This window comes from Lissotriton vulgaris, chromosome 7, assembly GCF_964263255.1.
Source record: "Lissotriton vulgaris chromosome 7, aLisVul1.2, whole genome shotgun sequence".
In the NCBI taxonomy this organism is placed as follows: domain Eukaryota; kingdom Metazoa; phylum Chordata; class Amphibia; order Caudata; family Salamandridae; genus Lissotriton; species Lissotriton vulgaris.
This window is the reverse complement of record NC_141695.1, coordinates 1,141,274,119-1,141,288,353: the sequence shown is the minus strand read 5'-3', so window position 1 is coordinate 1,141,288,353 and position 14,235 is coordinate 1,141,274,119. Positions and strand designations below refer to the sequence as shown.

The 14,235-nt window shown below is 43.7% G+C and overlaps 1 protein-coding gene across 1 annotated transcript in view; it reads left to right on the top strand.

Annotated features, from left to right (window-relative positions):
• ERGIC1 (endoplasmic reticulum-golgi intermediate compartment 1) overlaps window positions 1-14,235 on the top strand; it is a 324,289-nt gene that overhangs the window by 57,444 nt on the left and 252,610 nt on the right. The gene's annotated exons all lie outside the window — the stretch shown is intronic.

The following is a 14,235-nucleotide window of genomic DNA, read 5'->3' as shown; positions in this document are numbered from 1 at the left end:
CTATATTTTTTTACTATTCTTTGTAGTGCCCTTAGGCTGATCCGGACATGCAGTCTGGCCAGAGCTAACATGGAGTATATTCTGTTGCCATACAGTCAAGGAAGAATGTCGGCGATATATTTTGAAAAGTACTACTTGGCAGTGCACTCTCTACTCCAGCCATAGATATGCATTGGATGCTGAGAAACTGCATGTTTTGTAGGACAGTGGACTTTTGCTTTACCAGCATACCTCAAATCCGTATTCTTCGGCAAGATGAGGGCCACAGAAAGTTGTGCCTAGAAGACTATATCTGGGTGTGCTGGCCTGCCCCTGCCATGCTGGTTTCTGATTTGACACTCCCTGGAATCAGTCAGCCTCTGAGAAATGGTTTTAAACCATTCTTGGATTTATGGATTTGTCTTGCTGGGATCATTTAGTCCACCTGGAGTCGTTATTTTCACTTGATTCCCTTGTATCCAGGAGATGAATTGCTACAATTGCAGTTTAGCTTACAGTTTTTATAAAGGTCTATGTAGATGCCTTATCTATTCCCGCAACATGCGATATCTGAGTAACAGGTACTGGTTATTAACTGATTTTTGTAATTGAGTCAGAAGTAACAGAGCCACCCCTCTTAACCTCCCTCAAACACACCACCCTCAAAAGCAGCAGATCTACATGAAGTGGAGAAGTGATTGGAGGAAGATTTGAGTGATGTGTGGGGATATTGATGGGTTTTTAAATGTCTAAATTTCAAGCTATTAAAGTTTTGTCCATTCTAGTGAAGCTTTTTTTTTTGTCTTCCGGGCATGTTTGTGTGTTACAGTGGTGGATGGCAATAGCCAGGAGAGAGGAAAAAAATTATTCCGAGTTAGACATAAACTCTTAAAAGAGACTATGAGGGGTAGGGCTAAGAAAAAGGCCATTTTGTGTTAAAGCTGGTTTCCAGGGCAGGCTGCCAAGGGTCGTATGTAGCATCTATGTGTAAAGGCTGACTGTGATGTGGGCAGTAGGAAGCACCTGGTTTTAAACCAGTGAATCCGCAGGATGCCAACATTAATTTGTAATTTGTAACTGGGTTTTATATCGCGCCAACTCACCGACAGGTCTCAAAGCGCTACTGACCAAGTACAGCAACAAGAAAACAAGATGAGAGAATAGAAGTGTCTGAGGCTAGTAACCGACTACTGAGATGTAAATGCGTCTTTAAAAAGTACAGTCTTCAGGGACTTCCTAAAGTGGAGAAGGTTGGATTCTCTGCGAAGCGCCTCCGGTAGCTTATTCCAAATTATAGGAGCCTGAACTGAAAAGGATCTGCCTCCTTTTGTTGCCAGCTTAAAGCGTGGGCAGGATAGCAAAAAAGAACTGGACGATCGCAGGGCGCGCTTGGGTTCATATATTTCAAGCCTATCTTTTATATAGGCTGGCGCCTGTCCGTGGATTGCTTTGTGGCAGATACACAAACTCTTGAATTCGACTCTTTGTGCTATTGGCAGCCAATGTAGCCTATGGAGCAAAGAGGAGGCATGAGTCCGCCTCGGCACTCCAAATATCAAGCGTGCTGCGTCGTTCTGAATGACCTGAAGACGATTGGCTGAGTTTTTTGGGAGGCCAAGGTATAATACATTGCCGTAGTCGATTCTGGACACTATTGTGGCTGAAACAATGGTTCGAAGCATATTCCTTGAGAGTAGGGGGACGAGCTTACGCAGTTGCCTGATCAAATTGGTACAAGAACCAACTACAGCGGACACTTGGTTAGTCATCGAGAGTTCCTGATCAATTTTCATACCGAGGCTCTTGGCACAAGGGCACGGTTTTGGAGTAGGTCCAAGTTCTTGTGGCCAAAACAAATCATTCCAGGGGGAAGTGGAGGTTGAAACTACGAGAACTTCCGTTTTATCTGGATTGATGTTCAATAAATTGGACGACATCCAGTTTACTGTAAAACGTAATATGTCTTGGGCCGTGGACTGAGCCGATGGTGTGTTGTCGATACTCAGCAGCAGCTGAGTATCATCGGCGTAGTTAAAAACTTTACAGTTCATGTTTGCCAGGGACTCTATCAATGGTTGTAAATAAAGATTAAATAGGAGTGGAGAAAGCGCAGAACCCTGCGGGACTCCACAGGCTAAGGTGCCACATCGGAGACCTGATCTGCTAACTGGATCCTCTGCGTCCTCCCTGATAAGAAGGCTGTTAACCATTTGAGGGCTTGCTCTCCTATCCCGAACCCAGCCAATCTGCCCAGGAGCAGTGCATGGCTGACAGTATCAAACGCCGCTGAAAGATCTAGTAATATCAGGGCGCTTGGCTTTTTACTGTCAGCCATGCATCTGAGCTCATCTAGTACGGACAGCATTACTAGTTCTGTGCTATGGTGGGCACGAAAACCAGCTTGCCGCTCCTGGAGAAGATGGTGAGATTCCAGGAGGGATGACAGAGATTTTAGCACGTGCTGTTCTAGTACTTTTGACAGAAATGGCAGTTGGGAGATTGGCCTGTAGTTCTTCAGGCTAGTTGGATCTGCCCCAGGCTTTTTTATCAGGGGTCTGACGCGTGCCTCTTTAAAGGAAGTTGGTAATGATCCAGTAGCTAGTGAGGTGTTGAAGAGGTCTAAGATCTGATCTTCTAGAATCGGAATTGCTAGTCGGAGGATGTCGGGTGGACAAGGGTCAGCGGCGGAGCCAGACTTGGTAGATGTTGCAAGTTGTCTCAGGGTGGTAGGGTCGATTTCGGGGAATCTGGTAAAGATAGGGGTAGAAGGAGGGTTTAGAGGAGGCAATTGTTCGGTGTGTGAGACTGGATTATCCTTCTTGATATCAGACAAGATGGTCGCTACTTTTTCAAGGAAATATCCTTGGAAGGTATCACAGTCGATCAATATGTCTGCCTTTTCCTCCTTCTTACTTAGCTCTTTCAGGATTTGGAAGGTTTCTCTCTGGATGTTTGTAGCGTTATTTATGCGTGTCTCGTAGTAATCCTTCTTAGCTGAAACAATAAGCTTTTTATATATTTGAAACGATGTTCTATATGATTCCCTATCGATATCCTTTTTGGATTTCCTCCAACATCTTTCGAGATAGCGGAGCTTTCTTTTTTGTTCGCGTAAGCTTTGGGTGAACCAAGGGGCTCCCTTCTCTGCACCCTTTACTTTTTGTATCTTTTCGGGGGCTAGCTCATCAATTGATTGTCTCAGGGTAGTTGTTATCGCATCATACTTTGAGTCAAGGTCAGTACCATCTGAAGGGATTATAAAATTCTGTTTGTATTTGGGCAGGATTTTGGCTAGGGTATCGGAATTCACTTTTTTCCATTGGCGCACTTTTTTAGTTTTTAAAGGGAGTTTAGTCTGGGGATCGTTTTGCGGTATGTCGTACAGGATTAGGTGGTGATCCGACCAGATACAGGGTGTAATACTTGTAATGACCGCCTTTGGCATAGAAGACCAGATCAGATCTAAGGTATGGCCTTTTATGTGGGTTGGAGCTTCCACAAGTTGTGCTAGTCCAAGAGCGGTCATAGTGGTCAGTAATTTCTGGACTAGCGGATCTTGATCACTCTTGTCCCAATGGACATTAAAGTCACCCGTTACCAAGATGTTTTTGTAACGTGTGCATAAGTCTGATATTATAGGACAAAAGAGATCGTTTAACATTGAGGTACTTTGGGGTGGGCAATACACTGTTAGGATAGTAAGACAGGAGTTGTTCATAATGATTTTTATCCCTAATAAATCGACGGTATTTATGGTCTCCGATAAGATTTGGTTGCCGTAAGTTGCCTTTTATAGATCATTGCTACACCCCCACCTCGGGCCCCCTCTGGTCGATTGTGCCAGATCATATCACATTACACATGCAACTGGAAGTCTGCTTGGTAGGGATGGGGAGAGGAACTATTCCCTCCTGCATTTTTTTAAAATTCTTCAAAATGTTCCCAGATTACTTTAAGCCTATTGTGGTTTGTTTTGCTAATCAAATTTTTTTATTTTTTCACCTCCAAGCTGGGAACTTATCTCCAGTTTTTCTCCAGTTTGACAGACCTATACATGTCTTCAATCACAACTTCACCGACCAGAAAAAGCAAGTCTATGTGAGTTTGTCTTCTGTTCTGACGGCACTTCCTCTGCCCACCTGCTTCATACCTTCTGGGCTCCACACCTTGGCCCCTGGCTGCTCACTTCTAGTCTTGAGACCTAACTTTTAATACTGTAAACAGCGTGATTCATACTTCTGCATTCTTAACTTGCTATATTGCACTTGTGTTTAACCAGGGCTCTGACTCCCTCCCTGCTTGAGGGTCCACCATGCGGAGTATAACCATTGTTTAGTAGGGATATACACCCTTGCATAAGTGATATAAAGGCATGTTTAGTGTTTGTGAACATCCTTCAGTTCACTTCCTTCACTATGTCCCAGCACGGATTTATATCTCATTACTTTCAATCAACAACTTTGCATCTTTTGTACAGCTCACACTGTTAGTATTGCCTCATAACAATCTTTGAAATTCTTTTGACTCCCTTTCTCTACAGTTTTGGGATATCTTATCAACATTGATGGTGGGATGTGACCTTTGTCTGATCATTCATGGTTGGATTTTACAGAGAAGTGAGTAGTGGTGATTCATACATCCTCCCTGTAAGAAGTATAGCATATTAAATCTTGGGATAATATACGTAATTGTGTACTGTGTGCGTGTGTGTGTGCGCGCGCCAGCCAAAGGAAAGTCACTTATTTTATTCCACAAGGTGACCGTTCTTAGTTGTCCGGCATAATGTTGAGGTGTCTTAGGGTGATTCAGTGAGGCTTGATTGAGAGCTGTTGGGCCGGAGTTCACCGACTATATAGTCTGAGAGCTGTGATGTGCACTGGAGAGTGTAATCTGGTTTGGCTAACATGTATAGGCGATTCTCTGAAGAATTTGCTCTGAATCCTGTCTGTCTTTGCACACTGCATGACCGTGATGCTGTGCTGTGGGCGTGAGAGGGAAGTTTGGTCTTAACATGATCTGCCTGTCCTGTGTGAGTTAGTCATGTGATTGCCAAATGAAAATTAGGCAGGTATGGTTGGCGAGCTGAATGGGTTTGGCTCCCCTCTTTTGTTCGTGTGGTTGGTAAGCAGTCTATCTGAAGTGTTCTGTTAGAGGTGGGTTTTTATATGTGTGTCCTGTTTGCTGGTGAAAGAGAATGTTTTATTTAGGTCTTGACTCCAGGTCGTGTTTTTCATCTTCTTTAACCACATGGCTGCTAGGCGTTTTCCCGTCCTGCGCTGGGAATTGCTGTTTTACTTTATTTCATGACGAGCTGGCCTTGTCATCCGCGCACGGCAGGTAAGCGCCATGACGAGCCCAGCTCGTCATTAGCTTCGAAGGGGTTAAGGCGTTCAGATTGGCCGACCTGTGCTATGAGAGCAGCATTGCTAAGCACACTATTTACCTTTGGTCCAGTGTTATGTGCACCATTTTGCCAAAGGGTCTGATAATGTGTCCCATTAGAGTAGCAGTCTGGAAATGTCTGTGCAAATTGCAGGAGTAAATGTACAGATTTAATGGCAACTTTACTGTCTCGTACACAAGCATACAGGTAGTGGATTCATGAAAGATATGGCATTGTATAGTCCTTGTTAGTACAGTGGTTCAGAAACTTTTTAGAACCGCAACCCTCTCTTCATATTGACAACCTTTTGCAACACATCTGCCTTTTAATGGACCTCAAGAGATGCAACTTTTGAATGGAACTAAAGCATAGTATGGTAATGCGTTATCATTTACACACAGCAGATTTTACATTGGAAAAAAATATATATAACATTTACCTCTGCATGGCCGCCGCCTCTACTCTGCTTTTTTAGCTGACTCCAGGAAGCACACAGGCTCCCCTAAGCCAATCACGACGCTGCTGTCACAAGCATGACAGCAACGTCGTAATTGGTCTGAGCGGCTTGGTTCAGCGCTCCTACAGGGAGTGGGAGCCTATGCATGTTCTCCACCTAGGCTGTGCAATACAGCCAGGCGGGAAACATGCGAAGGGGGCATGACTGTTTGGCTGACTCAAGACACTTAAGTGCACATATTTCCTCTTCCCCCTGCTCTGACAGCCCAGCCCTTAACTAGCTCGCACTCAAAAATAAAATAACATTGTGTTATTTTATTTTTCATTTTTTGCACTGCTGAGAGGCAGTTGGGCGATGCTCCTCCACTTTGGCAGAGGAGCTGCTGCTAGTGTTGGAGGATATATTTTACTAAAATAACTGTGCTTTTTCATTGTATTCATATTTAATTGTTACTTTACCATAACTTTCGCATGAAGAAAGCCAGATGGAGACAGTCTTGGATTTTATATTAAACCTGTTATACAGATATATTTATAGTGGTTCAAATGTCTGCATGATTTTTGGTTTCCAAGTGTCTACCCGGAAAACAGGGTGTAGAACTCGAAGTACCACCTTTTCTGGTCGAATTGAGAACCCAGTGGGTGGTGGATCCCAGGTGGACAAGCATTCCATTCTGAGAAATGTTAGAGCATCCTCTGTCTGCCTGGGGACTAAGAGTAGAAGGAAAGACCTGGGCAAAGTGGGAGGGGAAAAGTCCTGATGCAAAATTCGGGACTTGGTTAATCCAAAGAGTGATTCTGCAGTTGATTGTGGTGAGATCTTGAGAGTGATCTCGTGCTTGCCAAAGTGGACATGATTAAGCTGATAAGGGGCTAGAATGTTTCCTCCCCCTCAAAATACTTTTCAAGACAAGTAATTATTGCACCTTTGAGTGTGGTAAGCCGTTGTCTCTTCCAAATGATTATAGAGCTCTTTTGCTGTCCTACCGTGAAGCATATGCACATAGAATTATGAGTGAGTCTAAGTACAAATTCTGAGCGGGCAGTCAGTGACCCTTCTAAGGTAGAAGTTGCCTTATGATGATATTCCCTTCCTTATTAGGTTAGAATGACGTTTAGGGTTCAAGTGGGTTTCTCAGCACTTGTTCCATATTCGTTATATTTGTGGGAGAAAGCTAATCTGTGTTTAGGCGGCGTGGATTCTACCGTGGCAAAGGCGCATCGATTTCCCCGATCTGGAATCTTACAAGCCCATTCCTCTTTACATTCTTAACCAGGCTATTCTATCCCGTTTTTCCTTATTCAATGCTTTTATCCTTTCTGTTGGCTCCTTGCTTATTTATCCGTATCTTACATAGTGACGTTGAAAGCACAGTGCTCGGAATCTCCTTTCTAGCATCAATGTAGTACACACTTGCTCAAGGTGTAAATTTGCTTGCTTGGGCTACTTGCGAATGGCGTTGTGACACACCAAACCTGTATCTAGACATTTAGGCACTGCTTCCACCCCTTGCGAGGAAGTGAGTGAAACACTATTACCCATGGCTAACCATTTAACAAGCATGCTTGAGCTTTCCACAAACATGCTCACATCTGCTTTAAACGTGTAGTAGATGACCTTTTGAAATGGATCCACAGTCTAATGTATGAGGTACTTTTTAAGACAATACATAGAAATGAACCCAGCTCTGTTTTCCATGATGCTCCTATGAGCTAGAATGTTGCTCCGTTCCAGGGTGTGGCAATCGGTCCAGAGCCGGAACTGGCTGTAGCAGGCCACAGGTGTTTACTTGGTGAGCCTCCAGGGTGTGGGCAAGTTTTCGACCCCCTGGGGGGGGCGCTTTTATTGCTGGTGGCCGTTTTTGCAATGTCAGCCCCCTGTAACAAAAGCAGCTGCAGTGTTTTCCCATGCACAATATAAATGCAAACCCTTCGCTATCCTTTTTCAACCCAAATAACAAACTTACATGTCCAACACTGAAATTCATTTCCTATTTCCTTATACTAATTCACCACTAATACTTTTTGGATTCCGGAGTAGCGTGCTACTCACTGAAAGCGATTCGACCTCTCGTCAGGGTTAGTTAGCGCTATATAAACTCAATTTCAATCTTGATTTATGCTGCCGCAGTTGTACTTTACAACTGTAACAAAAGAAAAATTATGACCTACTTTGGTACAATTTTTATCTTCTACGCGAAAGCCAAATTTGAGCTCCCAAATCTTCCCCCCCTCAATCCCCCCCTCCCAAAAAAATAGTTCATCTTCCTTTGATGTGGTGTGAACCCAGAAGCTTTTGTGGAAAAATCGAATTCCAAACAGTTAACTGTGGTACAAACGTATATAATGGAAAAATATGTGGTGTTTTAATGTCTCTTCTCAATTGAAGTATCTTCTTTTGAGATGAAGGTGAAGAGATTGTGCATGAAACCTAGAGATCTGTTGATTTAGGAACACCCGAGAGCGCCTGAAAGGGAGAATGTTTCGATACAAAGATGAACAAGACCCTGCGATGCAAGGCCCATACAGGAGAAGGCATTGGAAGCTGGAGGAGTGCCACAGATCATCGCTCATCCCACTTGCAAGGATTCTTAATGGGCGTTGGTCCTCTATTGGATCCAGCAGCTAGAGTAAGGATGGGGTACATCTATTTCAAAGTTGCCAACCTGTGCGCGTGCCTCTCGAACATCGCTCATTCACATGAATACACATCTTCTAAAGGGGTGCCGTTTTTAGATACTTGCCCTGAAAATAGTGTAAGCCATATTGATTTGAAATGGGATTTGCAACAGTTTTTAAATCTTAAGAAGGGAGTATTTGGCATTCCCCGACGGGCTCCGTGCAGGCTGCTAACAAACATGCATGTCAACGCAGCTTTGCTAACTCGGGTGGCGCTCCTCAAATTTGCACTACATAATGTGTTTGTGACGCTATCCGGAATGAGTTGTTGTATGTTTATTGTTCACACGGCCGCTTTACACCCTCCGGAAAGCCGTAGGATAGCAGCATTCCTGGGGACAATACGGTGAACAAATAATGTTGCAGGGAAGGTAAATGTTCTTAGCATGTGACAACAATCTCTCTTTTAGCACTTTAAAATGTCCTCCTGAGTTGAGCACAACCCCATTCCAATTTCCCCTGATTTTCTGGGACCTTCATTCTGCCATAAACGTTTTTGCTCGTACAGTGCCTTTATTCAGAGAGCGATAGTGAAGGGTCGTCCTGTAGCGGGCCCTCGGATTTGGCCATGAGTCAGCTGCTTTTTCAACTGTAGTTTTCTCCCAAATGTAAATGCTGGAAAACTATTTTTGTCCGAGAATTGCATAGTATACAGAAATCCAGGCTGAAATGCAGGGATTTTGCAAACTTTGGAAGTATTCTGTTTTCCACTTTGAGAAGGACTTGGGCTGGTGATCTCCGGTTTGCATAAACATGGCTATGGCCTTTAATTTTTAAAGGGTTTCCACTGAGGGTTTTCCAGTAAAGGAGTTCACGGTGACTTATTTTTCGGTGCAGGGTATTGATACTTGCACAGTCACCTGATAATGCTGGAAATTGACTACAGAATATGGTCTCAGATATTTTTCTCTCCTGTTTTTTCTGTTTGAGGCACTTCCACATAATGAGCATTCATGAGCCTTCGGATCAATGCACTCATTGACTTTGCAAAAGTGGGAGAAGTGTAAAATGTATTTTCGCTAAATCAATCTCACTAGTTAATTTTCTGGAGCACTCAATAGCCATTTCCACACCCAAAGCGCTGTGCTGGTGTTTTGTGACTACACCTAGTTGCAACCAGGTGTTTTCTTTATTTGTTGTGCTGTTTGGACCTTGAAAGTAAAGAAATGTTTGCAGTTTGGTTTCTGGATCTCAGCCAAGACTGCAGCTTGCTTGATTAATGGGTTTGTGGCATGTAGTCAAACCCGAAAGTTAGGAGGCTGATTTAGCCTACTCTTGCTTTGATTTTAGAAAAAAAGTAAATTCTTTTGAGAGTGACGAAGATGGAACTGCTTATTACAAGAAAAAATTGTTAATTTTGTGTGCCCCTTCTAGCTGCAAGTAAGACCAGCTACTAGCACATTCCTGGTTATGGTTTGGGCCCTAGAGACCACTGAAGTGTCTGCTCCTAGCCTGTGGGAATTTCATGGATCTTGCTTTAGGTGGCCTGCCCTCATTGCAGCGGGTGAGGTGCCAATCACGGTACACACAGATTTGTTGCACGCATGTGCCACGTTGTCAGTACACTATGAAACTGAAATTTGACTGTTTTCGACGAAACTAGTTGGCTAGAAATATCCTTCATGGAACAGAAAACAGTTGCCACCGCTTCCTGTCCTGAAACACCTGCTCCTGTCCTTCCTTCATGGATTCTTAGTGAGACACCCAGAGTGTGACTGGTATGGCCAAACTTGGGTCCAGAGCACACAGTGTCACTGGAGCCAAACTGCACCTCGGTGACTACTTTCCCCATTTCCTCTGGTTAGCCCCGATGTCTGTGCCTGGCACCTGGTGGGTTGACTGCTGGGATAGGCATGGTCTACTTTCAATGGACTGTAGAAGCAATTTTGATGGGACTTTTTTCTCTAAAAAGCCAACGGCCCTGGACGGGGATCAAATTACTTGCTGACCAGTGGAACATACACCCCTTTAGAAATGTCGTTACATCACACATGCCATAGTGAATAAAGTAGGTTCATGCAAAGAATTAAACAAGCATTTGAGGAGCCACCAGTATATGTCTAAGATGGGCTTCAATTTGGATACTCCACACCTCCCATCCCTGCTTAGATTAACACCACGGAGGGCATGGTACTAGAAACAAAACCTGTTGCGCAGCCGTTAAGCGAGCGCTGCTGTAAACCTAATACTGCATGTACCCTCTGTGTCACTACTAAATGATTGTAGGAAAACCGGCTTTATTCCGTTAAGGGAGTTTAGGGTTGGATCTGACACTCCAACTAGGCCTGGCACCCATGCAAGCTTTGAAACACAAATGATTTTATATACTGGGTCTAAAATATTGGACCACCTTAGTTGAGTGAGTTTATTGCTTGTTTTCCTTGCTGCAAACCGGGCTCCAGGAAACTTGTGCTTCCTACTTCTTCACCCGAAGCAGGCAGTGAACCATCTCACTTTTCCCTCTGACATCCTTTTATTGCTTCGAGTTTTGTAGAAAGTAAGTACTTTTAAGGTTGATAGTACAGTTACCAGCCTAATAATATTTCCTGACCTGCCTTCTCCGTTCTTCCCTTTTACTCAACCATGCAGTTGCTTTGGCAGGGCTAACATGGAAACCTCATTTTCTACATTGTTTAAGGTTTTTATATTTTTAGCATTCTCCGTGATTAGAATTGGCTGCTCTTCGCTGTTATGAGGGGTTTCCTTTCCTTCATGTTCCTGTTACACAAGTTGTCACGGTCACTGTCTGAATTATTTTCTGTCTCCAGCTTCTGAAGTACATAGCGTAATGTACCTTATTGGAACTCGCTTCTTGACCTTTCTCCTGGCTGAGTGGTCCCCCATCGGCACTAGGAGTGAGTTGTGCTCGAATGGCATTTGCGCAAAAGGAAAAGGATGGGTTCCTATGAGACAAACTCTTGTTGGAACCTCACCGTTATTGTGTGACTTCAGCAAATAATGCCGAAGGCCATAAAAGGTTTTCTTAAGAATACAGCAAACACACAGGAAAGTGCATAGTGCTACCCCTATCGACTCACTATCCCTTTGAGGCATTTTCCACCACCTTCTTGGAAGCTCATGACTTGAACACAATGCATTAATCAATAAGGCTTCACTGGATCTATGCGGAGTCTGCCCACCCATCCACTTCCATACCCACACAACCGATTCACCACCCTGGGGAATCCAGCCAGGGAAGCCTGTGACTGGCACCTGCTGGTTTGAATGCTGGGATGGACGTGGTATAGTTTCCATTGCCTGTATAACCAATTTTGATCGGTCAATTTCTCTAAAAAGCCTGCAGGACTCTGGTAGGGTCATTGAACAGGTATTAAGGTCTTAGCCTTTCTGGTCTTGCCTCTACACTGACCTGACAGACTTCTTTTCATTATACTAGAATGTAGGCTGTGTAAAGGTTGGGACAGGCAGGTGGCACCTTTTCAAGCTAGGAATCTTATAGATCTGCCCCATTAAGGAGTCGAAATTGGTTAAAATCTTTAATTCCCCACTTTAGAACAAACTTTAAAAAAGGAAGCACAAGTAGAAAACTCGGAAGGCTATTTAGGGCATTCTAAGTTACTCCCAAATTTCCACTAAAACCTGTAGTTGAATGTCACGCTAAGTGCTCAATACAGAGATCCACGCACGGATGGAAAATCTGTGCCGCCCTGCCCCTCAGACACTTTCTAAGCCTGTGTCGTATTCCTCACCTCTGGTGGCCTTCAGTCTACTAAAGTGATAGAGGTGCTTATATTTAACCTTGAGTGCAAGCATTCCAAGTGCAGGCAGTTGGTACCTGGCTGGCCTGGGATGTCCATGCTCCGGTTATCTTGAAATAAAGATGTTTTGAAAAAACAGAACATCTTCACAACAAGCATAAATGTAGTTCAGCCAGAAGGTGCACCCGAAGTGTAGTCCAAACCCAGGAGCAATGGAGAGTACTACTTGCTCTTAAGAGGATCTGGAGAAACTGGATTTTTGTTGGACGCTCATTTAGTTTATTTCTCGTATGTTTATTTTAGCCTCTTTAAATGGAGGAGAAAGGGCTCGTTTGGTTTGACTTCCTCCACAATGTCTCTATCCCGCTTTACTGTTATTATTCTTCCCCCACCCCTTCCAATAAATGTCTGTTGAATGAGGGGAATATGAACTCATTCTCTGTAAACGTGGGTCTTGCCTAGAAAGAATGTGGGTGTAGTACAGATTTCAGTGACCATTTATTGTTGGCTCCCTCCCGCTACACCACAAACCCATGAATATACAATAAAAGTTTATTTTTGACAAGTGTTCCCAAGCGGGGTAAAATGCTGACACATCCAGCCAGTAATTGTACTTCTTTATTCATCTTAAGGAGATTATGGGCAACACATTGAGAGATGCGTGCCAGGGACAGGCCTGTCAAGTTTTCCCTTTAAAAATACCCCTGATGCAGTTCCATGAAAAAAGTTGCATTCCCTGGTGAGGCGCAAAGCCTATTACAGGAAGAAGCGAGGTCCAGCTGAATAAAGCCTGTGAGAAGGTCATCGCGAGGAAATAAGCCTCCTACGAGCCAAATGTTTATGTCCCTTCTGGCTGCAGGCTTAAGCAATAGTTATGTGACCATAAGGTCATGGGCTCGTAGAGCTCCTTTTTATGAGCCAAGCATCACTGCATCATCCTTGACTAAGCATATGCATATATACCATGGCTCTTTACAGCTCATATTTGCCCATTCCATTTTGAGAGGTATGTGTTTTTAATATTTATACTAGACCTTCAAGTAGTGATGGAGAGCTGCATGTGGTCTCTGTTATTCAGGCACATTTTCAATTATCTTTATGGAAAATACAGAAATCTCTTCTGCTTGCTGTTCTGAATAGATTTATCCGATGTCCTGGTTCACCTCAAATCCTAAATCTGTTGCGCTGACCCAGTTTCTAAGCCTGTGTGTCTAGTATGTGTCCCTGATCCTGTAGGTGCCACTGACCACAGAAAATCTTGGCTGAATCTAGTCCATTTCGAGGTACTGGACCTTTTTGTTATGGTACTGTTGGGATATGTATTTCTTATGCTGTACAGTTCCTGCACCAGTATCCACGTGTACTGGTTTAACTACGACTGAGACCAGTTTGGACATCAGCTGGGCTGTCTCTGAATTGGTACTGACCCATGGCGGATCGCTTAACCAGTTACAAGACTTTGTAAACTGGTCTGCTTGTACCATCTATCATCATTATTGAATTTAAAGTTATCTACTGGAAACTTGGCCAACAGAACGTAAACACACTAGCTGCCTAGCCTTACACCCATGACCATTAAGAAATTAGGTCTGATAATAAATACATCACAGCTGACCATACATTGTGGCATTCTGTCTGGTACCTCTTCCTCATTAACAGGTGTTAGTAAATTCAGAACATAGACCTGATAGTTCATAAAGACTTTTTTTGTTTTGGTTTTATTTTTCATGACTGACCATGTGCTCTTTGAAAGCGTTTTGTTACCTTCGTGTATATAGAGTGTGCTAAAGAGGTAGAGTGAGTGTTGGTTGAAGATCGGCACCAATGGAACTAGAAGACTATGATTGGTCTGGAGAAGGAACGCATCTCTGAGTGCTGGGGCACGAGGAACTGATAAAGTTGGTCTCGGATTGGGTCCTTGATGGAAGTGGTGTAGGAGTGAGTGGCAGTAACTAGCAAGGGGGGAATGGGATCTATAAGATGTGGTGCATATATGTTGCAGTGCCGCTGTAGGAAGTA